Source organism: Calonectris borealis, chromosome 1 (genome assembly GCF_964195595.1).
Source record: "Calonectris borealis chromosome 1, bCalBor7.hap1.2, whole genome shotgun sequence".
In the NCBI taxonomy this organism is placed as follows: Eukaryota; Metazoa; Chordata; class Aves; order Procellariiformes; family Procellariidae; genus Calonectris; species Calonectris borealis.
The window spans coordinates 42,967,366-42,994,626 of NC_134312.1; the positions used below are offsets into that span (position 1 = coordinate 42,967,366).

Genomic DNA, 27,261 nt, shown 5'->3' on the forward strand with positions numbered 1-27,261 from the left:
ACAGAAGACGTGGCAAGAGTCACCTCCAGGCACTAAAACCCAGCATCCTCTCAAAGCTCAAGTCCCAAGTGTTCTGGAGCCCTTTGGCCATTAAAGTGCACTTAAAAGCTCCCCAACCTGTCCCAGTCTTCATGATGCATATTTTGCAAGACTACTCCCACAATCCAAAGGAGCTGGAGGTCTCAATACTAAAAATGGTTATTTCTCCACACAAGGGTGTCTGGTTACCTAGACCATTATCCACTTTGCCTCTACACGCCAGTTTTATCTAGGGCTCAGTCTAACTTTTGAGGATAAGAACAAGAGAGGCAGTAAATCATTAAATTCTTTGCATTTATTAAGCTTAAACTAGACAGCACCTATGAAGCTTCATAAAATATTCAAAAGATTTGTTCTGCTTTGCTGTGATGATGTAGAAAAAGAAGATTCAATCAAATCTTACATAGCCAAATCCAGCATTTTATTTTTACGTTTCAGGATGCTGCAGTACCAACCAGCAAAATAACCAAGTGGATGCCAAACCAACCTTACAACAGATATACTTGTATCAATACTAGCATTGTTTAAACAAGGTTAAATTGGTCAACAACAGCCTTTGAAGAAAAAAAAAGATGCAGTCAGATTAAATGGTTAGACACATTGCAAACTGTTTTCACTTCAGAACTCCACCCCAGACACAAAGGCACATTTGCTATTTAGGCCTTGTGTTTTTCCTGCCCAAAGATGACAAACTAAAAAAGGTTTAAGAAAGCAACATGACAAATGTAATCATTTTAAGTCAAGGAATCCTGCCTTTCTTCTAACAATGTTAGAAGTTTTCTTTCACAACTGTAAAGGTACTACTAATAGCCTCACACACACACACACCCCCCCATCTATATAGTCAACTCATGTTCATCTAGAGGTTTGCATTAGAAGCCAAGATGCTCCTATTAATATCTCAGAGTAAAAAAACAGTTGTTCTGCGCTGTGATGAGAGGCCAGCTGGTACTCCCTGTGGTTTCTCATGGCTCATGTTGGCAGCCGTATGAAGCTGCAGTGTGACATGCTCTTCTAGACACAGCTGAGTGTCTGTTAAGAGATTACTAGTCCTCTACACCCGGTCCTTGCCTCCACCTTCCCCACTGCAGCTGCTGCCTTTCTGACCTGCCCACAGGCCTGCCTGTGCAGGTGCTTCCTAGCCCTCTTCTGTCAGAGGGACACTCCCTATTGCAAATTATTTTAAACAGACACTCTCAAAACACAAATCATTTAAACTGAGCTAGGCAATGGGACTTTGCACCTGCCTTTCTGCTCGCAGGTCTGGCACAGCAGTGGTAAAGAACAGCTGAGGGCCACCTCTTAACCCACCTCTGTTCCAACCATAACAGCCAGTGCAAGCATGGACTGTATCTACAGCTACAGACTCGCCCAATACCGACTGGAAACTACTGCAGGAAGCGAAGGGAGTCAAGCCAAGGCAAAAGGAAAAGCAATGTTGTTGATGTTGCTGAAGGTTTTTCTGAAATGAAAAAGTAAGATAAGTCAGCAGAGATGTTTCCACAGACAAGATGGATAGATGGCGGAACAAGTCCTTCTGTTTCTGATGCCAAAGTGGAATCAGTTGCCATCCTGAGACACGAGATAGATCTGGATTTCCTCTGCGTGGAACTTTCCAAAACAAAATCCAACCTTGCTTTTCCTAAAAGTAACATTTTTCTCTTTTCCCCTTGACAGACATTACTGTCAAATACAGAGTCAAAGCATTAAAAAGGTTAAAAAAAAAAAGGATGCTTGCTATTTCAAGCCTATGAAAAACACTTTAAGAATATAAGAACTAATTCATTGTGCTGAAAAAGCCACAATAAGGGGATGCTAAAAGTCTACTTTAATACTTCAAATGATTCAGAATACTACCTTCAGTGATGAAACCCTCTAAACATCTTGGTTATAATACGATCATAGATACAGAAATACATTAAGTCTCACGTGCAGGTTAAGAATACAATCGACTTCATAAGGAATAAAGTTTCAGAGAGCTATTCTGAGATTATATATAAATGATCACAAGTAATCACACTATTGCAGATCAATGAATTACCTACTGCCAGATGAACTATATGTGACTAGATGAGAGCTCTTTACCTATTGCAAATAAAGTAAAAAGTTAGCTTAAACTACTGTAAAGTTCTGTACCTCTGAAGCTGCAGTGACTTTGCTTGGACAGATAGGCACCATCATGCAGACAGTTCATTGCCACATCAAAAGCTGTTGCAGCTGATTTCCTACATTGCTTCTCTTTGAGCTGACTTAAGCAAACACAAGCAAGATTCCAGCTTGTCACAATTTCAGAATACATACCTGGTCAGACAGTCATCGTAAAACATTTTGCTTATTAAGAGTTTACAAACAATTTTCAGTTTTAATATAACCACCAAGCCACTATCTCGGGCATTAGAGCAGATACGACTTATGTTACAATACCACTTATGTTTAAAAAGTCTCTATTGCTGGGGAATGGTCAAGAACATTTTTCCAAGACTGTGTCCAAAAGACTACGCCACCCCCTTTTCTCACCTATGGTCTCTCCCTCATGTTTGCAGGGGTTACAGACACCTGGAGGAATAGGATGACTGTCCTCAAAAGTGATCAAATCTTTCTCAGTATATTCCTTGACAGTGGACACAGATCCAAAGCAACTAAAGCAAATTCAAATTAATACCACATTCATGGCTATACGTACCCTCTGAATCACCCAGCTGTAAAGGTCAAAGCTCAGATTATGCAGGACAGACCATACTCAAAAACCAACCCCCAAAAAAACCCCAAACCCACACATCTTCAAAAGAGCAGAAACGTGTAAGGAGGTGACTACAAGTGACCTACAGTATCAGGTTTTTGGTATCACACTGAGGTTCTACTACAGCCTTCCCAGAAACTACTATAACTAACTGTCCTGGTTTTGGCTGGGATGGAGTTAATTTTCTTCCTAGTGGCTAGTATAGTGCTGTATTTTGGATTTAGGATGAGAATAATGTTGATAACACACTGATGGTTTAGTTGTTGCTAAGTAGTGCTTATGTAGTCAAGGACTCTTCAGCTTCCCGTGCTCTGCCGGGTGCACGAGAAGCTGGGAGGGGGCACAGCCAGGACAGCTGACCCAAACCGGCCAAAGGGATATTCCATACCACATGACGTCATGCTCAGTATATAAGTTAGGGGGAATTGGCTGGGGGGCAGCAATTGCTGCTCGGGGACTGGCTGGGCATCCGTCAGCAGGTGGTGAGCAACTACATTGTGCATCACTTGTTTTGTATATTCTTTTATCATTATTATTATTATTATTCTCTCTTCCTTTGCTGTCCTATTAAACTGTCTTTATCTCAACCCACAGGTTTTACTTTTTTTTGCCCCAATTCTCTCCCCCATCCCTCCAGGGGGTGAGGGTGAGCAAGCAGCTGTGTGGTCCTTAGTTGCCAACTGGGATTAAACCACAATACTAACCAAAGCAGATAGCGATCTTTACTTTTCTTACTGTAACTCAACTCAGCTAGTAACTGGCAGTGTTTGACTTAAGCTCCCTTGAGTACAAACTCTCCTCATGTTCCGTATCTGTATGCTACCAAGTTCAATTTGATCCAAATGTGACCAGGGTTCTCAAGTTCAAAGCAATATAAACAGTTACTGTTGAATAAACAGAGAGTTGAAGTGGAAGAGAATCATCTTAATACACATCTACAGCAAAAAGAAGAAAACCAAATTCATAAACTGAGTAATATACCTCCAAAATTGAGTGAGTGCAAAGGACCGATTTTCCAAGTGGCAATTCTACTAGGTTTTTTATCTTTCCTTTGCACTGTGCATTTTGCTGCTTCTCAGAACTGAAAAGGATGGCTAACTCATTTTAAAGAGGTGAAATACACCTTAAGAGCTCTTTTAAATTTTCATATCTGTTGAAAGGACACCTTAAGTTTCATAAAGGGGAGTAGTGGGGCATTTGGTTCACTAAAAAAGAAAAAACCAATCTCAAAATATGACTTAGGTGACTCACCAAGAAGAATACAATGATTCGAATTCTGAGTGTAACGCCATTTAACTGCATTCATTTAGAAATAACACTGGACTACAGGCTTCCAAAGGTCTAACAGTGGTAATAGTTTTTTCGTTAGCAAACACTGTTGAGAAAGAGCATTAATGTGAAGTGAAAAAAATAGCCCATCTTTCCTCATCCAGAGGTCCCAAAGACCTACCAGTACAGAATCACTTTTCCATACCGCAATGGCTTAGTTTCACCAAGGAACTGAGACTACCTCTCTGGGTCCCGCTAATAAAAACCATGGACACGCTTCACAGGGGCTCAGCTAAGAAAATAACTACAATCCTAATTTCTGCTCTCACCTGAGATACATAAAACAGAAAAATCAATGCAAGTTCTAAGATTAAAAGCATACAAGAAGACTTAACACAGACAAACAAGTCTCAGTTGAGCTGTGCTTAGCTGCAATACAGTTATATTGTGTTTGAGAGGTTTTTATGAAATAGACTTTCTGCAGGATTAAACATGGTGGATATTTCAAACAGGAACCTAATGTTTATTCTCACATACAATTTAGTTTTCTTATCTTGGCAGCAGTGCCTCTTCTTGATATTAAAATAGAGTTGATGACATAAGAGATGGCCTTCATTTGGATTTCTCTTGGCTAGTGCTAGAAGGCAGTTTCCACAATTTCAAGATACAGGATATCTGTATGAGAATTTAAGAACAAAAGGTCAGAGAAGCCTACTGCAATAGGAAAAACCGTAGAAATTCTAACTTATAGTAGCACAGGTTCAAACAGGCAGCGATAGTATCTGGCTTACACATCATGGTTTATTAAAAAGATTTAGAAAGTCTAATTTAGATTTCCATTGTTTATGCCAAGTTTAGTTTTTTTCACTTTACTGCTTGCCTAATTAAAATAAGCTGATGAACCTAACTTCTGGGTTTTTAGGTGTCAGTGCTATTCTATATGTTTGCAATTCAGGATCTTTCATAGGTTTTTTGGGGGGATTAGTTTTTTGTTTGGGTTTTTGGTTTGTTTTTGGTTTGGGAGTTTTTTGGGGGATATTGGAGGGAAGTGCGTTTTTTTGTGGGTGTTTTTTCATCATTGTTGTTGTTTTGTGAGGTTTTTTTAAGTCACTAACAAATATTTCAAATAACCTTTGTACAGGCTTAACAAGGACTAGTGCTTTTAGCAGCAAACATCCAAGCTTGTCTTTCTGAAGCTACTGAGTAACTGCTGATCAACTTTGATTTGGAACTGCTTCAACGGTCTCACATAGCTTTTAATTTAACAGGATGAACCAACAGCATTTAAACAATACAACCTGACCCACAGGAACCGTAAAAATATTGTCGCATTGCAGACTTGGCAAGTGACCTAGCACTAGACCTCTTGTTTCCCCACCCATTTCTATTCAACAAATTACATGCTCGCCCATGACATTTCTTTGGGCGATGAGAAGCACCTAGCCTGCCACAACAAGCAGCTATGGAAGAGATACGAGCATAATCAAGTGACAACTTACCTGCAATTCATAGCCCTCAGAAAATCAGCTCAATATTGCTGCCTAATTTAAGTTAGGCAACTGCTCACACTATTTGCAACAATAAACAAGCAACTTATATAAAAATAATTTTTGCCGGAGCTGAAAATAGAAGCCAAGCCTTTCACAGCTCAAAGCCAGCCCTCAAGCACAGGAGTTAACCTATTTGTTCCCAAAGCTATCCCATTTCTGAAGAGCAGAATGCTTTTTGCTCCCAGTACTGGGAGGAGACACCAAGATTCTCCGTAGCAAGAACCACACATTATCAGGGTACATTTAAGGTTCTGCTTCAGGGACCAACATAGAAGATACTAAATTCATTCAAGCAGAAAAGAAAGTATGTGTCATAGTAGGGATAATAGGGTTCTGTTCCTTGACAACCAGGGAGTGGTTGTAAGGTCACCTCATACAGCTCAGCTAGGAAACTAAAGTCTTGACACTTCCTTGGAAGTTCTCTGAAATGCTTCAGAGAAGGAAAAAAAAAAAAAAAAAGAGAGAAAAAACCTAGCATCCTGAACAAAGAATTTTTCCATTCAGGGCCAAACAAATATTGAACGGACAAGGCACATCCTCCTGCCCTTCCACCCAGTCTACTCAAGTACTGTGAATTCTCTTTCCCGTAAAATGGGTTAACAGGGCCACCAGGTAGCTTGAGCATGTGATTTAAGGTGAATGCTATCCTCTCAGCTGTGCAATCCCATAGGACTGTGTGATACGAAGTTTTGAATCCTGCTTCCCCACCACCCTCTATCCATCCCCTCAATACTCAGCTAGGTAAGGGAAGTCAGAATGGCATGGTACAGGTTGCAAGAGACATCGCACAGTTTGGGAGCCCAGGGACAGACAGAAGACAGACACAAACTCCTGGAAGGAAGGATGCAATGCTTGTGAGCTCCAGCAAATTCAGTTGGTGTTTTTACAATAAATAAGGGAAAGAATACTTCCGAGAGAATATGTATTTATTTTTTAAAAGAGAAAAACTACAGCCTTCCCTTCACAGCATTACCTCATTCCAATATTGTCACCAAAACTGACAAGAGTTATCAGTTTAGTAGCATTTTATAGTTTACTTTCACATTTAAAATCACACACAATACCACGATAACACTAGCTTAACTACCAAGATAATATTAGCATAAAGCAATTCAATACCCTGTATCTCTGCCACAGCAGTTAACTACACCTCTGAATATCATGTTACACATTTTATTCCCTTGAAGGCAGCTTACACATGCATTTCAAAGTCTAGCATTTAGGAAAAGAATGAAACGCTAACTTCCATGCTTCACGATGTAAATAGAGCTAGGCAGCAATAGGTCAGGTCTCAGAGCTATAATTGAACAGAAATGTATGTCCCAACTTACTCATAGCCAAGCGTCCCCTTCCTGGGGCACATCCCATCTCTGACGCTCATTTTCACACACCGCACTGAGATGTCAGAAGGAGAAAAACTGAATGTACCCGTCCAGATTTCCTGCAGGAGTAGCTGTACCAATAACCGGCACTACATGTTTCCAACTGTGTGCTACACTAAAAGGGGCGACTGGAGAAATCTCGTGTCCTGCGTTTTCAATCCATTATTAACTGAGTGCCCAGACTGAACATCCAAAACCAGCAGTCACAGATACAAACCAGTGAACTTCAGCAGGTACACTATACTTACAGCTAGAGGTTTTAACTTTTAAAAACTCCAATTTCTCCAAGAAGTCTTGTAATGCACATGTAAGAGAATAAAGGTTTGTTGGTTTGTTTTTTTTTTTCCAAAATTGTGAAGCAAAAGCACATGTAATACTGATTTCAATGAAAGCAACAAGTGTGCAGAGCCCCTTATTCTCAAAAACACCTTGGCATGCATAATCTTTCCCGTAAGAAAGGATTTCATTCCTTCGTTTTGTAGCCCTCAACAGAATTCAGAGAAGGGTGAGCTGCCCTCTCCTCCTAATGATCACAACTTGAGAAAAAAATACGATAAGCCAGTAGTTCTTAATGCAACTGCATGTTTTACACTCCCATGATAGCTTTTAGAAAGTCTGTAACATTCATAACTTAAGCTTTTTCATATCCAGATTGTCTGAAACACACATGGAATATGAAATTAAGACCTGGTAACTCCAGGAGTGCTATTAACTTCATAAAATCCAGTTTTTAAGTGAACAGCCACTTGGATATTCCAATGCCATTTATAAGTACCAAACTGTAAAATAACCGAGAAGCTTATCCATCGAAACCACCTAACCAAGATAAGCACACAAGCATTCCAGTTACATCATGAAGTAATAAGCCACTTCCCCCCCCAGGAGAAAAGCACTGTACCAACACTTTACATATAATGAGAACCGACTGTTTCCAAATGTTGATAAGTATAATTAACCTTCATAACCCTGTCTTTGGCCTTGAACATTAAAGCTGAATTCAGCTTGAAAACCAATTAAAATGCTAAGCAGTCTATCCACTTTGGGACTGGAGAATGGCATACTGCATTCAATTAAAAAAAAAAAGCAAAGCACAATTGTCTCCTTAGACACCTTCAGGGATCTGTCAGTCGTTTTACTAAAAATCACAATTCATAAATAAATCACATTTTAACAAGAACTGAAGAATTCTTCAATTCTCCATGAAGATCCTGAAACATTTAAGGTTGATGAAGGGAACTCTTTGATCCTAGCAAAACTGAAGGTTTAACAGAAAAAAATAGGCATAGAAACAAAGGATAAAGATGAGCTAGGTGGGCTATGAAGTTGGATCTTACCCTTTTCATGCTTATCTATAACAATAGATATTAATCATATCAACGTGGGCCAGAACTCTTTCGCAGCTTGCACAGCACCGTCCACATTCACAGAGCTTAACTTCATTCTCCCGCAGTAAGGTACCTTATTTATTCTGCCTTTTGGATCGAGTATTGACAAGGAAAGCTACTTAAAATTTATGTTGCCAAGCCTGCTTTTTCTATGGTTGCCATTTTTAAATTAACAGAATGACTAGACAGGCAGATGGACCTGGAATTCTCATTTTTCTCTCTAATTGCTTCTTTCCTAGATGTGAAAAGCATGGAAAATCCTGGGCTTCAACACTTAATTGCGAGGTAAGGCTTCAGACAGACCTCACAGCCAACTAAAAGCCTATATGTTGAATGCTTCATTAAAAAATATAAAAGCACATTTAAGAGTGGTAGACTGTCCTTGGAGATCACCTCTGGAAATCCAACTAGCTTTAAAACAACAAAAAATACCACAAAACTACAAGCAATTCCCCATTTTCAAGAATATCTCCAAGAGTGGCAGCATTCCAGTTTAGACACACAAAGTGCTCTAAACTGATCAAAAGCGGTTCTGAACTTCTAAAACATTTTGTTGAATATTAAATTTTTCTTCCTTGTTCAAACAAAAACATTTTTAACAACTTTACAACAAGTATCATATTTCCTCTTACAAAAGAAAAAAATCACGTCAACCTGCTGTGAAATTCAGATGCATGTGGATCTCTAGCTGATGATCAGGTTTCTTTTCAAGCCCTTGGTTTTGTTGCAGCTGGGGCAATCACTATGTTATTCTGTTACCACACCCCTGAATAATGAAGAGAACAGAGGATTATAGTCACACCCCTAAATAATGTAGGGAACAAAAGATTATAGCAGACCACTATCCAGCCACTTACAAGAGCCTTTCAGAGTATCCAGCCTCTGAACAAGAGCCATTTTGCATAACAAATACTGCCACAGGTGCAGACCAAAAGCACTCTTAGCTTTGCTTAAAGTAAATTACTATCATTCCTGGTTTCCACACTTTCCCATTTGAGCTTGAAATTCATATTACACTAAAAGATTTTAAGCCAGGTATGAAACTCTGTTCTTTTAATAACATTAAAATTTTTCCATGCTATTCTGTATAGGAGGCTGTCACATCACAACAACAGAAGAAAAAACTGTAGTTTCTTGCTGCATCTATTCCATCACATTAATCATCATTATTAGTCTTTAGTGTCAGAGCAAATAAATTAACGGGTGTTTTTTTTCCAGTTAAAACACTAGGTAGAAACATAACTTTTATTTTTGAACAGAAAGAAAAGTAGGTAAAGTGATTTCTGATTCTCTAGTGAATCTGAGCTGATTATCACCATATAGTTACTCCTCAGTTTTAACATCAGAATTTTGTTTCCAAGGATCTATGTGGTATATCTTAGTAGAACTTCATTCATTCACTACTAGAGTTCAGAGTGGCATTAATTTTTTTTTTTTTGCATTTTTTTAATTTCTTTTCAAATATACACAATATATCTGCTTAACAAGCATCTGTTCAGGTATTTAGACAAGCTTGAATTAGCTATTCATTTTGAAAGCAGCCCCTTTATGAGGTGGCTAAAAGTCAGAATCATCTTCATGTCAAGTTAAGACATATTTCAAGCATTTAACTCCTGTAGAGAGTTATCTTGTACATAGTTGTGCTGCAGATGGCAGTATTTTACACAGCTCAGCTCTCTACCTCAACCCGGGGTTACGTAGTACAATATACAGAATATACTGTAAGGTCGCTGCAAGAATCTTCAGCTTAAGCATCTGCAGAACATACCGTACGTAGTAAGAAAGTATGCAAGATGTATTAATTTGAAAAACAAAATCTTGGACCCTTCTCAGATGACTAGCTGAAGACATGTACCACAATGCCAATTAAACATAAAAATTTTAAGTTACTGCAGGTGAGATAACATCCTTAAAACAGAGACACACAATAAACTGTTCCTGTGTACGGGATTTGAGCACACTCAGACATTTTACTTCAGCTGACCAAAATCAAAATAAGTTTTCTGTAATAGCCTCAAATTCCTGACAAGAAAGTGCTGTTCTGATCTAAGAGGGTACATCTGAATCCTCTGGACTTCCAACTTGCCTGGAATCAGGGCACAGACTTTCTAGAAAATACTGGCCTGCACAGCAAACACCTGAGTTTCACACTAATCTTTCCAACTCCTTTCTTTAAGATGGCTCTAGTCGATCAGCAACAAGCTTTCCATGCAGAACCTCCCAGAAGCAGTCACATTTGTCTGAAAGGTGACTTTGCCCACTTCATGACACACATGGCATGAGCTTCACAAACATGAACCGCCTCTCCCTCCTGGAAAACATAAGCGACATGCATTCAGGTATATATTGCCTTGATCTGTAATTCCCTTTCTTCCTAAAATTTTAACTGGAGTTCTTTGAGAAAAAAAAACTATGCTATATCCCACTGCTATAACTCTTACAGATTCTGCTGCACAGATTGAATTAAGAGCACAACTATGAAAATCCCATGCTGCTATCACGATGGGTTCATATTTATTTCATAATGGGTAGAAAAACTGCTCAATCACTAGCAAGTCAATAGTTTTAGGAACAACCTCAACAGCAATTTCAATGCTTTCCCAGCTAAAAACTCTCTCCTAGCTGTCAGCCTCATTATGCATCTCAAGCTAAATATATAAATGCTAGCTCAAACAGGTTTTCCCAGGACACCAGGCATGAGAGCTTCTCATCATAAAGCTCACAAATCAGAATTCATAAAAGACCAGCATTTCCACTTCCTATGAGAAAGGACGGCCTGCTTCTCTTAAGATCAAAATTACTGTCATCGCTACTTAGCAAAACATTTGTGGGAACTACAAGAGGCATGAGACATCAGAAACCATGATGGAGGAGGAGCAGAAGCCAAGACACAATCACATGGCATCTTTGTTAAGTCTGCGAACATAACAAAGTCCAAGGCTGCAATGGAGAGCAGACTGCATTCCATCAGAGTATCAGCAGTAGGCCTCCTACAAGTGTTGGTCCTAGCAAATACATTTATGCTGGTAACAACCTCCCTGGACACAGCACTGGGAGGAGTGGAGTGTTGCCATTTTTGCTTGTACAGCTTATGCTTGTAGTATTTTATTTGGGGAGGGAGGATACACTTGCTGACATAAGCACCTCCACTGCAGCTTTTCCCACGCTGTTACAATAGCATGATCTTTGCAAGTTAAGCACCAAAGATTGCCACGCACAGGATTTAAGCAGAGACATTTAAAATTTCACAACAGGAAAATATGCATGTATGTTGTCAAGCTCAAATCAGTGAACATCTGTATTTTTCTCCACAGAAAGTAAAGAAAAGCAGAACAGAGAAGAATGCTTTTAGGTTTCTGAGTTGCTAAGACAGGTAGGATAGCCAAGAAGAAAAACAAATACGCTACTATATGCTTAAGTGAAAGAAGAAAAAGAAGGGTGCATGGGGCTAAAGATAAAACTATTATGGACATGGAAGAAGATGGTAAGGCAAGGTAGTTGTGTGTGATGCTAAACAACGTGGTTATCCAAGCAGAAACCTGAGAATAAAACTGGGATGGAGGAAAGGCATTTAAAAGTATCAGACAAGTATAACTGACACAGTTAATGACACAGAGCAACCGTCTAAAACATGGCTACAACAGGACAAACACAGAAATAAAAAGAAAACTATTTTTTTAAAAACATAGAATAAATTTCAAGCAAACATGATCTTGCAACAGGACAGAGAATAACCCCGCCAGAGCTAAAGTAGGCTTTCATTCAGTATGGATGGCAACAGCAATGTTGTGTCACAAGAAGAAGGCAGATGATGAATGAAGTTGGAAAATTGCATCTACTACACCCTTAACTGGTAATAGAAAAGCCCCATCATCTCTTCTCTCCTCCTGCAAGACTCAACTCTTGGGACCCTTGACACTGGAGAAGGGGGTGAGGATTCAGTGAGGGCTTTCAGATTGCAAGTTAAAACCCCAATAACATATACACACCTTCCTTCAGTCAGGTCTTTTTCCAAGTTTCCACCACTATGAAACTTGTTTAGCAATTACTTTTCACTACTCTAGAATTTCCGCGGTCTGGGCTGCCCTGCTGCAGAACACGCAGTGCAGGCTGTGGAAGGTCAGCTATAGCAAGTTACAAGTCATGATAACACCAGTTGCTCTCTGACAAAAAAAAAACACACCAAAAAAAAAACCACACCACCAAAACACCACCTCTCTTCCTTCCCTCCATCCAAGAATTCACAGATAGAGGCCCAAATTCAAGCATCATCTCTATCAAGGCATAAACTACATTCAGAAAACCATTCTACGAGTCAAGAGCTTGCTTCTACAACACTTCCCCCAACACCTTAAAGCTGTATGAATCACAGCAGATGCTACTCATCTTGCAAGAAAGACAACCCAAACTTCTTAAGTCTGCATTTTTAAGATAGAAATATCCGCTAAGCAAGCAGTTTACGTTTTAATCACCTACAAGAAACTAACAGTAAAAAAAACCCTGATGAAATGAAATTGATTGTTAACACTGGAAATGTAACATTTTTTTAAACCCTCAAAAATGTCTACAAAAACGCCTACAATGAATAGTAGTCCAGACTTACGTGCAATATCTCAGATGTTTCAGCTGTCACTTCTGGACAGTATACAATGAGAGTAACGTCAGGTCTCTGTCACTCCAATTTCTCTTTCCTTTACCGTGCCTGCCAGCACAAATGCTTTTGTACATACCATCTTCACAAAAGGTCAACTGCCAGACAATATTCCACATTCAGAATTTTTAAAAAAATTAAAAACTCATTGTCTTTAGTTCTCATGAGCAATATACAGTCAAGTTACCCTTTACGCTATTTACTTAAGATACCACAAGCCTTAGCTTCCTGAAGTTTAAAATTAAAAACAAAAACCAAAAGAGCCAGAGGTTTGAGAGGCCTGAGCCTCCCATTGCTACTCAGCAATACTGAGTGACCACGGTGTCACAGAAGAGTTACTGGTCTCTTTTTCCAAAAGCAGACTAAGCCATGCAGTAGTGTAATTTTTCTGCTGGATCTTCAATAACCTGATGCATAAGGTATTGTTGCGAGTTCTGCTGAAGAACAACAGATGTATTAGACAGAAAGATATGACTTTTTAACTGTTCACAGCATGAGTATTGTCATGCTGATAAGAATTTCAGAGGCATAATGAATTCTTGTATCTGCAATAAGAGGAAGGAAGACTCCATAATTCATTATACAGAATAATTAAGGAACAGAGTTCAGAAATAAATCCACATAAGGGAACAAAGAACTACAATGCAGGAAAATAAGTAGAGCAACATCCGCAATATGTTTTTCTGAGCTTCCTATTGGCAAATATTTAATCTATATAGAACGTAAAGACAAATAATCTCTTCTTTTTTTGAATGAAAGGCTATAGGTGATACTTGGAAGCATTCACAGAATAGAGCGACTGAAACAGTATAGCTGAATGTTGACTTCTGCCTTATTCTATTCATGCCCTGATTCCATCTATGCTGCTTATACGATAATTAATAGATCGGAGATTATTTTCAGTATATTTACATTACAAAATAACACAAGTCCTGTTCATAAGTGGGTTGTATTTACAAAAACAATCTGTCAGAGAAAAGTTGCTTAAGATAAGCAAAAAACAACCAGTTCATTTCATAAGGAGGGATCAAATACAATTTGACAATTAATAAAATACATAGTCAAAAATCATGCATAAAAATTCTGTTCTGGTCACTTTTTATTACAAAAAATAAATACTTTTACTCAATAAATGCTACAACATACATTCATTGATTTATTGTGCTTGAAAATAATGATCACCTACCAGATCTTTAATCTTCTTTTTGATATAAATTAAGCTCTGTTTGGGAGGAAAGTAGAAATCAACAATAAGATATACAAGGACAACTTTTTAAAGTTCACTGAAGACAAATATTGTTTATATGCCAAAAACAGGGAAAAAACTACTAAAGCTTGGTTTAATTCAACAAGAACGTGCCTCTGAAAACCAAAGTAGCACGGTTTGTAACCTGTGATCTGACAGTGACCAGAACAGAGGTCTTCCACAAATTTAAAAAAACAGTAACAAAAGCAAAACCACCCAAACCCTCTCACAGCACAGGCCTCATTTCCTTACACCGGTTCTTAGTTTACATAAAGAGAAAGCATGTTTTCCTGTTCCAAGCTGAGAAGCAAATGGAGTTGATGACACTGAAAGGAACTGATTATTAAGCTTAAAAGAAAATATTCTTGTGATGCACAGAGAGAATATCAAGCACTGTTCTTTAAAGCACTGACAGTAAGCATGTATAGTCAATATTTAATTCAAGTACCTGACGTGGTACAGACCCATCTGTACACTCTCTCAGGTTTATTCTTCACCAGTTTTTCCCTTATTTTGAAGGGCAGCTCACTGCTCTCCATTCTGTTTCCTATCTTGATTAGCATATATAAGCTTTCTACTCAGTGCTTCTTTGCCTCAGTAGGCTTTCTTTTTTAATGAAAGGAGAATTTTTTTCATCAAGGGAGAACGCTCATTCTTGTTGATGATTTCAAAAATTTGTCGTAAAACCTCTCCTTACACTCAGTAATTTCATACATTATTCAAATAGATAGAATTGGCATTTGTGTGGAGGAGGTTTCTTTTTGCTTGTAAATATCACAGGCCTTAAGCCCGTCTTTTCCCCGGATGATTTTCTATAGCTGGTATTTTAATGTAGTTGTTTGCATTAAGATTCATCCAGTCCCTTTTCAAGACAGTACAGGTCAGTGACATATAACTACAATCCTATTTGCAAGCTAGAATCAAAATACTGTTTTTAAAAACAGCAAGCAGTAAATCTTTATAGGTAGGTTAGCGTGGGGTCCTTAATTCTGTGTACAAAACAAGATTCAAATGTTAGCTTATTGGCTTCTCTCTACAATCACAAAGACTGCATTTTAATTACTGGTAAGATTTTCATTTGATCACAAAAGAAACATAACAAAATTGTAATTTCAGTACAGGAAATATGTACTGTTACATGAATCTTTCAGCCTCCAACAGGTCATAATGGACAGCCTAGCAAAATCTTTAGTGTAAATTCTGAAGCTAGAATTACTGGCTTAGAATTGAAACTCCTTCTCATGTATTGTGCAGACTCAATTTATTTTATAGAACAAAAAAATAGAATTTTTTTTTTAAAGATGCTAATCAAAGCAAAGAGGTACCTTGAAAGTCTACAATTTGCATCATACAGATTAATCAAAGTTGCTTTGTTTATCCATACAAAAAGCTGCTTCTTCTAAAGGAGACTGCAAATAACATGAAGGACTTCATGTCACAGCTACCCCTATTGTGGCTTTAGCCTGAAGATTTAGCTGACAGCCCTACACTAAGGATTGACAGCTAGCAGTTTACAGGTGGTTATCTGCTTCTGATGTATTACTCGTACACTTCTTTTATACACACAAATATACACAGGCACACATGCAGATTATGTTTGACAGGTTAAGCAAGTCCTTGAAGTAAAACAGTCTGTATCGCATATAGACAGCACATACCACTGTCTATATAACACAGGCAAGCATATCGCTTCAAAAAAATCCAAAAACCCCAATCCCCTCCCCCAGCTAGTAGTTCTCCACAGTGTCTGAGCTATCTGGAGGGAATACAAGGTTATGATCATGCCCTCTTCTAAAACTATAATCTCCTGAAAACAACTAAAGTCATGATTAGTCAGATGGTGCCTAGAGTTACAAGAAATGAGACAGAAAATTCCCTGCAGCAATTTAACCATGATCTGTGTAGAAGACCAAGGCAGGAGAAAGATAGGAAGTAACCAACGAAATTGGAACAGGTAGTGTAGCTGGAATTGCAGGAGAAAGTAGACAGGTCACAAGAAAACAGTAATCCCAGATGTCTTTTCCTCAATAAAACTAACAAACAGAAGGCCCTCACCACCCTACTTACACAGAAGAATGAATGGAAGAGAAGCAAAAAGGCCACTTCAACATTGGCAGAGAAGATGCCATTAGGTTAGGAAAGTGATGCAAGTCATCTTCACTCACAAAAGATACTCCTCCATTAGTGATGTGCACATCCACCTTAAGTATGTTAGATGTCAGCTACAAGAAGCATGGACAGATGTTCAGTCACACTAAATGAACCCTACTTGCTGCTTCAGGTAAGAATTTAACCTGCCTTACTCAATCCTCCTTCTGCTCCCCTCCTCCATATTACCATAACTTTCCTGACATTGCCTGAACTGGAGAAGAGTATGATCAGGGGAAAAAAAGGCAGCAATACCAACAGAGAAGCACGGAGCACTGTAAGCTCTCCCCATAAGAAATGGAAATAGCAGAACAGCACATATCTTATTCAAAGACTTATTCATGGTCTGGCACCTGGAGAGCCAGAAATCACGCAAGTCTAAACACTATTATTGATCCTGGAATTTATTCTTGTAGACCTTGGTTCTCGGCTCCCCAATACAAGACCTAAATGACTTCTTCTGATGCACAGACCTCTCTCTTCCCCTCCCAAAGTGGGGGGAGAGTGTTAAGAAGAATGAGCATTAAGGGAAGAGAGCATTTCTGTATTAACTTCTGCTGCAGCATAACCACTTACTCAATTGTACAGCTCATACTAGCAAAATTTACCGCATTATCCAAAATTAGATAGAACCCAGTATACTATACTCAGAATAAATGTATGTTGCCTCTATAGGGCATGTAACAAGCCCTCTGAGACTAGTGAAAGCCAAATTATCACCACATTTGCCCCAGGTTTACAGTGCAAAGACTGTTAACAAAGTTTAGCTGATGTGCTGTACCTCCACATGCCAATGTCAGCTGAAAAGAGACCGAGCTATTAGGAACAATGAATTCATGCCGAGTTGATGCCTGTTTCTGACCCAAGTCTACAGAACTTTTCCTCTGCATTTGTTCCTCCCAATCACACTAGCTATTATTTGAGGTCTTCAACAAATCATTTAAAATCTTTTTTTTTTATTTTTAACTCTGCTTCAGCTTCTACACAAACTTTGTTTCCTTGAGACTTGGATTAAACGTATTAGTAATTACTCAAAGGTTGTTTGCTAAAAGGAACAACAGCTGTGCCACTTTTCTTCAATTCTTGTAATTTTCATCATGTTAATATTTCAACTCAGGACCACCCCAATATTTCTAGGACTAGTATCTTAGAAAAAGTTAAAGTTTCCCTTAGTTACCATCCTAATGTCAGTGGATACTGTATTCTGTATTAATACAGAGTCCGTGTATAAATAAGACCAGTGTGTTTTAAGTATTTAAATTTCATATTCTTTTTTAAAGTTACTCAGTCTTCCAGATTGTAAAAAAAAAAATAATTCAGTAACCTTGAGTGTCCAGTAGTCCCTCAAAAAGAGTAGTGCAGCAGCTTCCAGGACTAGTGGAAAAATGGGGCAGCACTAGTCATATCAGAGCACAGAGCAGGTGACTTCTTCCAAAAGCATTAAATTATACATCCACCTATTCAGGGGAAAAGAGGTCCGCTTTCTAAAGTGCTTGGTTGACTTCACAGGCTCTTTTCACCTGGAAATAACCAAAGCCTGAAACAAAGCTTCCCCAGTCCTCCACACCACCTCCACCCAGCACCACTCCTAGCAATTACATTTAGTTTAGCTCCCAATTGTAATTCCAGGGAGCCAGCGTTCAGTAAAGCGCACACATGAACACAGCTTCACGTTCAGCAGCCAGGGTGCAGGTGGCAATACAGACAAGGAGTCGGCACCACTGCCATCTTCCTACACAAGAAGCACAAAGATTATCGGTGCTTGTCTACAAGGTGAGAGATACACTAACGCTACACTGTCTAAAAAGGACAAATAAATGAATCCACCAAGCAAATGAGCTGCCTCATTTTCATGCTACATATGTGAAGGTGGGGACACACTGCATTATATACATTACATTACATCATAATACATTTGTTTCAACCAAAACATTTTCCATGCATTATGCAGTTGATTGCACTACTCTAAATGGATATCTAAACTGGCTTAGTTCAGTTCAGAGACACAAATAAACTTGCTCTTGTGACTGCTTTGCAGTGGAAAAAATACTGAAAGAAATATCACAAGAGGTCTCAAATATGCAAACGAAACTGCCTACATCAAAAGCCTTATAATGGAGCTCTTATCAGACAAAGATAAAGTCACGCAAGGAAGGAGGCTGGCGATCTTCTAGAGCTACATTAAATATTTGTTTTCAGGCAGTAGTACTTCTCTTAGACTAGTTCCCCAGTGATGAACAATGGTAAACCCACTCTCCTGGTACAGTATGGCGCTGCAGGATTCAACTCCCACAGTTGCAAAACAACGAACTGCAGTTTATGCAGACTCACTGGTTTAATGTCTAAACAATACCCTAGCTATCACTTCTATGTTTAAGAACAGTATTTGCTTTATGCAGCGTAAAGGTTCACGAGTCGCACTAAACCCTCTGCTGCGAACAAACTGCCTCCTCCTCCTCCTCTCGGCAGCACTGGCATCCCACTGCGCAAGGAACAACACTCTTACCCTGCTCCTTTCCACCACACGTCCCCACGCACAGCGGAGCACACCGCAGCAGGTCCCTTGGGCAGCCACCTCTCAGGTCTGGAAGGAATTGCTTGAGCAGGGGATGACAAACTTGTGGAGATTTATTTGAGACTGAGAGCAGTATTTTTCCCTAACTCTGGGCACCTGCTCTACAGTATTTACATCACCTGCAGAAAGAGACCATGGAGGGCATCTCCTGCTATGGCCTGCTTCAAAGGAAAAACAGTGGTCCATAAGCAGGTATTTATATACAATTTAACATGCAAGAATAAAGAAAAAATATGCTATTTAATACTGATAAGGGATTATATCCATCACTGCATATCCTCATACTGAGTGATCTTTCCACTATACCACAACTAGACAGGGGAAGCTAAGCTCTCAGGTAAACATGTTTCTTAATTCAGTACCACTTGAGTATCTAATCACAAATTTACAGCATCTTCATGCATTTTTTTAAATTTGCAAAGACTGCAAGACCATAAAATCTGAATATATTACCTAAAAAATGAGATCAGTCAATGCAATATTTAAGCAAACGTTGCCCATGCTTTACCTAGAAAAGTACTCACTTTGCCTGTAAAAGCATCCTTTTTACTACGTGTCTTAACAGTAATTAGAAACAAAAATTCCACGTTAAATTTCAAGCAAAGGAACTTGCTGTGTACCTGGGAATAAGTGTTTCATGAATCTTAAAATGTCACATTTCTCCTTTAGCATCCAGCCAGGAATCTTTTGTAATTCATGAACTAGACACCCAACTGAGCCTGTAATTTACCACACAAATCTCTCATCAACAATATAACACTCTGCCTAAGTAGCATCATCCAGTTATAAGTAATAAGCTGTTTGTCTTAACTCTCCAAATCATCTATAAGAAATACAATCGAGAGAACATCTTTTTGAGGAAAAACATGTGAACCACTGAGATGAAGCCCTCTGTAGGTACTTAAAAAAGACCCACTGTACATGAGACAAACCCAGGTTTGCAATGATACTTCTGCCATTTGAAGAGTCAAGTAAATCATTTACAGGTGTTATTCGTTACTTTGGAGGGGAAAGGAGAGGTGAAAAGTAGCCTTTAATTTATTAAAGCTATTCCTAAGATAAATAAAGCATTCCTAAGGTAAGTGAAGTCCAAGCCACAGCCAAGTACCCAACTCAGTTTACTGGACCACCCGCTTACTACCAGCTTTAAATACATGAATATTAAAACCAACCTATTTTCTGCTGATGCATAATTCCCTAGATAGCTAACACTGTCAATCAAAAAAAGTCACCTACAATATGCATGCTTCCCTAAGTTATGCAAGAACACTAAATTCGATAAAAATATTTTTTCACATGTTTAAATGACTAGTAGTATAGCTGCACTTCCAAGTCCAAGCCTTTTAAAAAGCAACCTGCTGGTCTTTCAAATAACCTTCAAAATACTATGGCTTCGGTTTGCAGGCAAGCAAAAGGTAACTCTGGAAGAAACAAGCTGTTTTCCCTTATCTCAACTGATTAGTCATATTAACAGCTTCTGCAGTACTACCACACAAACACTGGGTGACAGGATAATTGCACTGGAAAATTAGGAACATACAAATAGCATATGAACTAGCCCAAGCTTAGATGCAACAGGAACACTTTAAAATGGATGAATGAACGGCTAAATGAAAAAAGAGGAAGATCAGATACACACACTCCCGTATTGTGTCAAAGCCACTGGAACCGTAAGAACTTCAAGAGACAGATGTAGCACTTTTAGTGGATGAAGGATCAGTGCTGCACCCTGTGCTGAGGGAACAAACTGAGATAAAACCTCACATCCACAATTAAGAGTGTGAAGAAAATGAGGTTTATTTATTCCTCCCCTTCCACCAGAAGTCCAAGCTACTTCCTCAAAACGAAAGTCTCGCTTCCCAAATGCCTCTTACCATCTGTCAAACACTTTTAGCTGCTCTCAGGAGGCTTCTTATGCTACTATATACATTACATCTGCAACAGATTTTTCTTGTTTTAGAGTACAGATGGAATAAAACATTGTTTTACAACAAACATAGCAAAATATTGCACCGGATTTCAACTGTGTACAATCCAGAACCAGTTACTCTGAATAAAACACTTCTGACTAATGTATCTGCTGCTAATCAGTCCCTTACTACGAGCACTGTTTCCTAAACATCACTCACTCAGTTTATAGGGTTCAACACTGCACATATGCCTTCCTTTCAAAAGTCAGTGTCAGTCCTCAAAACATCAAGCTCCACCAAGTCTCTCTATTACGGTATGAAATCACAAAAATTAATTAATTGAGACAAATTACCAGAAAAGCATGCAACTTGCTGCTCCCACAAGCTGGCCAAGTGTTTGTTTTAAGAGAAAGCTATGCAGAGCTGCTTCTACTGTGTCTAAACTGATGGAGTTTCTCAGGCAGAGAAACCATCTCCTTGATCAGAAGTCAAAGTAAGCAGCAAACCAGCAACAATGTATCTCCTCTACTAATTCCCAATATCATGAAAGTAAATGTTAATTCTCCAAAGTAAATAACTTACTTTTTCTACTTTGTGGTTACAATTAGACCTTCCATCATCGAGAAAACTTGTCAAAGTCACACTAGTCATATTTGCTCGTATGTTTTCAGTGGAAGCAAGAGGCTTACAAAGCCTTTTACGTTGCTGCAGCTGTAAACTCTGAGCATGACTCTCCACTCTGTATTAGTGGAAGAGCTATAAGCAGCAGAAGGAAGAGGGAAACTATTGACAGGCTGAAGCTAAACAGAGAGGTTATCAACTTTACCCAAAACACAAGACAACAGCAAAAGAAATCACTCAAGCAAAATCCAGAAACAGTCCTCTAAATTGAATCAAAGCCTTTGGGAAGAACTGTTGTGTTGTTTTTGAGGGTTTTGTTTGTTTTTTAAAAAAAACACCAAGACTATGCCCATCGCCTCTTGTACCTTAAGAGAGAGATATCTCCATATATCTTAAGAGATCTTGTATCGTAAGAGAGATATATTACCATCAACTACCAATTGTAAAGGACGTCTAACAATAGAAAAGCTTTATTAATTCAACATCATTATGACCGCACCAAAATGGGAGGGGAAAAAAAAAAAGAGACAGTTCACTCAGTAAAGAAGTGTTTGACATTTAGAAGTAGTATTTTTTACTTCCTCACCAATTCACCGAAACAGCCTAGGTGAAGAAATACGCTGTTTCATTTCCTGCAAAAAACAGGGGCTGTATAAATACCTGCCTCGAAAAGCTTTCAGCTACTGCTCCCCTCCTCCCCAACAGTACATCTGCCGTAGAAGCAAGATCTTCATTAACAGCATACTGTATTATGAACCACAATTTACCCGACCAAGATTTCTACATTATAGTTTGGGGAATAGGATCATCAACTTCTGTGTTTGTGCTGCTTCTATCACATTGCACATACTGAAGAAAAAACCTCACTTTTAGGTAGTAAGACTACCCTGTTTCCCAGAAAACAGATGTCACTATTTCTTCCGTGAAGGTCTTTTTCTGTCTTCCTTCACAATTCTCTGGTTTGTTGAACACTAGAAGTTGTTCTTCTGTGTTTAATCATAAATTTGAGTAACCCCAGAGCTTGATGTAGGTTCATTAAAAAACAAACAAACAAAAAAAAAACCAAAAAACAAAACCACACTGCTTGGCCCATTGGGAAGTTTTAACTATATGATGGCACGTAATTTCTGCAACAAATTTATCTTCTGTTCTGAAACAGAAGTCCAAGAGACTAACAGACAAATTATTTGACAGAAAGCCTAAAGTGACAGAAATTTCACAGCATGGGGAGGGAGAAGGGAGAAAAATCCTTCAGAAAACTCCCCTGCAGGCTTAAGGAAACAGAAGTTGTGGCAAATGCGGGGCGGGGGGGGAGCAAGTGGTAAAACAGTAGTCAGTGAAGAGATGAAAGCCTAATAACTGACTTGACACAGTTCATTAAAACTTGGTTGAGTGCTCTATGCAAAGACTTACTGGAAGGAGAGGGGGCTGGAACACAACTTCACAGAATACAAAACATGCATAGTTTCTTGTACTAGGTAATTGCACAAACATTTCTTTGAAAGCATAAGAGCAGACAAAAGAAAAAGGGTAAGTACTGCATCACCTAAAACCCTTCTTGATCACTTCAACAGAATTAAAAAAAAAAAGCAATCTAAAAATAGCAGTCTTCAATAAACTTTTCCCCAAAAATTACTTCTACTAATTTCAGCATTTTATTTCCCTTTGGAGGAAAACTCAGAGATAATACAGTAAGCACTAACGAAAGAACAGGAACACATCAGTCTGACTTTCTGCCCCTATACAGCTCCCTGTAAAAAGTGTACAAGTCCAACATTTTTTCCTGCAACATCAAAAAATGCCTTCTTTTGTTGTAAAAGTTAACAAGCTTTAACAAGCATTTGTAAAACAGAGTTTGAAGTACCCCAGAAGTTCACGCTTGTGGCAGAAATATGAGCTGGATGGCCCTTTACTGAAAAGTCAGTTTTTAACTAATTTGACAGAGCAGCATGTTTAAAAGGAGCTCTTTCCCTAACCCCTGATTAAAGTAGGAAAAAGATCTATTCATTGCTAGGTCTAAGCTATACCAGCCTCGACAAATTCAGTTTACTTACAACATCTTCACAACTCCACAACAATAGTAAAAAGAAGCCAAAGAGTCCACAAGGGACCACAAACACACATCTCTCTTTTTCTCAACTAGTTTCAATTTTGAAGCAGACTGCATTAAATGAGCATCTGGGAAGGAGGGCTCTACGGCTGAGTTTTAGAAAGTTGTATATTCATAAAACAAATTACTTCAAAGCTCAGGAGTTTTGATGAAAAACTAGTACATGGCTAAAACAACAAACATCCTCAGAAGTTTGCAGAGAACTCTAAAATGAAACAGCACACAGAGAATTTCACCAGTCCCTTCTACAGTTACCTGATAGCCGACACGTGAAAGCATATTCTTCTTTTTTCCCCCTTCATTTAAGACCAGTACTATATCAACTCTAAACTCTCACTAGCTGGAGAACAGACCTGACAAAGACAAGTGAGGAGCAATACTCCATACACACTTCTCCTACTGCCCGTAACATTTGCTGTGGACTAACAACTCGGTATCAGCTACTGTCTTTCAAAACTTCGAAAATTAAGTTGATCTTAAACACGCGCCAGCAGGGCCTCAACTGTGTTAACACTTAATGGATCAAATAGATTTTTATTTCCTGTGATTAAGTAGAAATGATTGAAGTTAAGAAAACTTCCAGATGAAATTCAGCAGTTTTAAAAGGTTTCCTGTCCTCAGTCCCAAGAACCCTGTTTTGTTTGGACAGTAGTTCACAAGCAGCAATATCTCATGTGAGAAACATCTTCAATGACACACAGGAACTGATGGCTTTCCTCCTTTCAGAGAAGGAATTCTCTACAGCATTTCTATAACCTACAATCTATGAAGACTATTATTTCAAGCAAATGTCTGAAGCTCATCTGAATTATCACCGGGTACGTTAAGCAACATGCCTTTAGACAAGACACGAGTGCACTCTTTTGAAAGTGAGCCATTTACAAGGCCTGCTAATAAAGATATAGAAAAGCGGCTGGCAGCAATAAGGGACTAGCGACAATGATAGGGATTTAGGTTTCATTCCCCAGGGCATTGCTCAGTCAGAAGATTATTCTCCCAGTGCGAGGGGAAGGAGGTTACCGACGATCAAAGGAGCTAAATTTTAACTGCATTCGGTACTTAACCCCACTGTTTTGAAACCGCGGCTGGCGGACCCTCGTGGGCCCAAGGCGCACGCAAGGCCATTAACAAAAGCAAGCCGGCCACGAAGTGGCTCGGAGGTCCTCGGCCGAGACGCACGGCTGCACGGAGGCGCGCCACCGGTCTGAAACACAACCGAGCTTAGAACACCGCTACGCTTCCGCCGCACCACCCACCCCACCGCGGCGTGCGGGGAGCCCTCCCGGAGCTCCGCAACAACCGCCCCCCCGGGCGGGCGCAAGGCCCAGCCGCTGCCGGAGACGGCGGTGGGCTCCCAGCGCCCCCCTCCCGCCCAGCCCCCCGCGGGGAGGCGGCACACGGCGACGCTCCGTGACGCCACGCCACCTCCTCCCGCCACCGCCGGCAGCGCGGCACCGGCGGGGACCTCAGCGGCATCACCACCCCTACCCCGGCCCCCGGCCCCAGCTGCGGCGCTGCCCCGCGCCCCGGACCCGCCGCTGCAGCATGGGCGGGTGCTCCGGCCCAGGGCCCGCCGGGGCGGGGGACCCCCGCCCTCCCGCCGAGGCTCGCTCTCACCTCTCCCCACAGCCAGGTCCGGCGGGAGGCAGGGCGCGGAGGGGCGGGGCGGCCCGGCCGGTGCGGGTACGGGCGCGGGGAGGGGGGGGGGCGGTGGCCGGGACCCCTCCCCTCCCCACCGCGGGCTCCGCCTGCCGCGCGCGGCACCGACGACTCCTTCCCTCGCGCGCGCGCGCCCCTGCGCGGCGCCCGGTCGCCGCTTGATCCGCTCATCCGCGGCGGGCACGAGCGCAGGCGCGCCCCGCCCCGTCAGGCGGTGGCCGGCAGCAGGACCGCCCCCGCGGCTGCGCGAGGCGTAACGGCTGTGGCGCTGTGAGGGGGCCGCTGGGCTGCGGGGGGAGCGGGGCTGCGGGGGGCGTTCCGCCAGGAACAAAAGGCGCAATAGAATCCGGCGGGCCGCGGCAGAACGTTTTGGGGGACGCTTGGAGGGCGGCCTAGCGGTGAGGGAGCGGCTGGCCTTCACAGTGTCGTGCGGTGCTTCGATCCGGTAAAGGAAAAGCCTTTCCTTTCAAGCGGCACCGTTCCTTCAAGTAGAAACTGCGGACTGTGCGGAGTGCTGGAAAAAGTACAGTCATAAACAGCACGGCAGCACTGTATTAATCATCAGGCGTGGTTTTAAGTAATCACTTAGGCAGCCAAAAAATAGTAATGGTGGAAATAAAATACACTCTGAACGATACCCATAAATCAGCAAGAGACGTGGTCACCAGTTAACGTACCAACAGGAACCCCGCTTTGGATTTTTTTTTTTCTGTCTCAAAAATGCATCCCCTCCTAGTAGTTTTAAACACGTCCATAGAAACACAAACCCACTGTGAGCAGCTTACATATGTTACCACATTTAAAATAAAGTCAGTGTATACCTCAGGTTTTCATCACCTGCCAGTTGACACCACTGAAAACAGTTGCAAAAAGCTGAATAACTTTTGGAAACACTGAGCACCTTCTTTCCACTTATTTCAAGGGAAAGTACTGTCAGTACATTCAGAAAACGCTTGGCACCTTCAGCATTGACCTGCTAACTAATGACGCAGAAAAGTTGTCACAGGATTAATGTTTCCAACTCTGAAAATAAGCCTTCAAGCTCAATCTATTTTTCATAGAATTATCTGCTGTACCTCAATTATATAGCAGTGTCGCCAGGAGTCCATTATCTTGGGCTAATGTTCCACTCATTTTTTTCATTCTGTTCCTTGAATAATCTGAGTTAATTAAAAGGCTGAGTTTTCTTTCCTCAGTACTTTTTTCTCTTTAATGCTTCTGTAGAAAGATATGTGTATATTCCTGACTGCGGAAGATTGCTTTTTCTTCTCAGCAGTGAGCTATAAAATGTTGAAAAATACGGAGAACAATTTTGTTTTCATCGTTAGAGATGAAGTTTCTTTGTACAAAGCTTTCTATAATTAAACAATACTTCTCCCCAAAGGAGGGCCCTGGGTTGAGGTAGTTCACCCTGACAAGAGTTACACACGCGGGCTTTCTTGCTGTAGAGGTTTAATTCACAAGGCTGGTCGTGGTCTAGAATGTGGACTGAGTCTAGCTTTGGGAGGCAGTCCTGCTCATGTGTGCAACTCATGACTCATTTGTGTCTTGCCTTGTGACAGAGCTATTTTTTAAAGCTGTTTTCAAGGACACGATATTTTGCACGTTCGCACTTTGAGAGTTCCATAAAAAACGTGGACTTCTCCAAGTTGTGCTAAACACCCGTGGACGGGTCACAGTTTCGGATGTACGAAGTATGTGATACCAGGCAGATGTGGGCAGCTGGGAATCGGTTCACCTAGTGAGCATGCCAGGTGAATTCATACGCTTTTTGCTTCTCCGGGAGGTCAACAGTAAAATCCTGTGACTCATTCCCTAGAGTCCTTTCCTAGCTTTATAGACTTCTTGTATTCCTGCCTGTGGTAGAAGGGGGAGGCTGGCAGCACACCGAAACAGCAGTAGTTTATGGAGAAGCTCAGGCCTCTGCTCAGGTGGCTTAAACTAAACCACATAAATGCTGACGTTTTCATAGGCTG

The 27,261-nt window shown here is 40.4% G+C and overlaps 1 protein-coding gene across 1 annotated transcript in view; it reads right to left on the reverse strand.

Annotated features, from left to right (window-relative positions):
- Window positions 1-25,446, reverse strand: part of OSBPL8 (oxysterol binding protein like 8) — a 95,472-nt gene extending 70,026 nt beyond the window's left edge. The window contains exon 1 of the mRNA XM_075150247.1: window positions 25,244-25,446. The gene's annotated coding sequence lies outside the window, so the exon portion shown is untranslated. The remainder of the gene's footprint in view (window positions 1-25,243) is intronic.
- Between the last annotated feature and the right edge of the window lie 1,815 nt (window positions 25,447-27,261).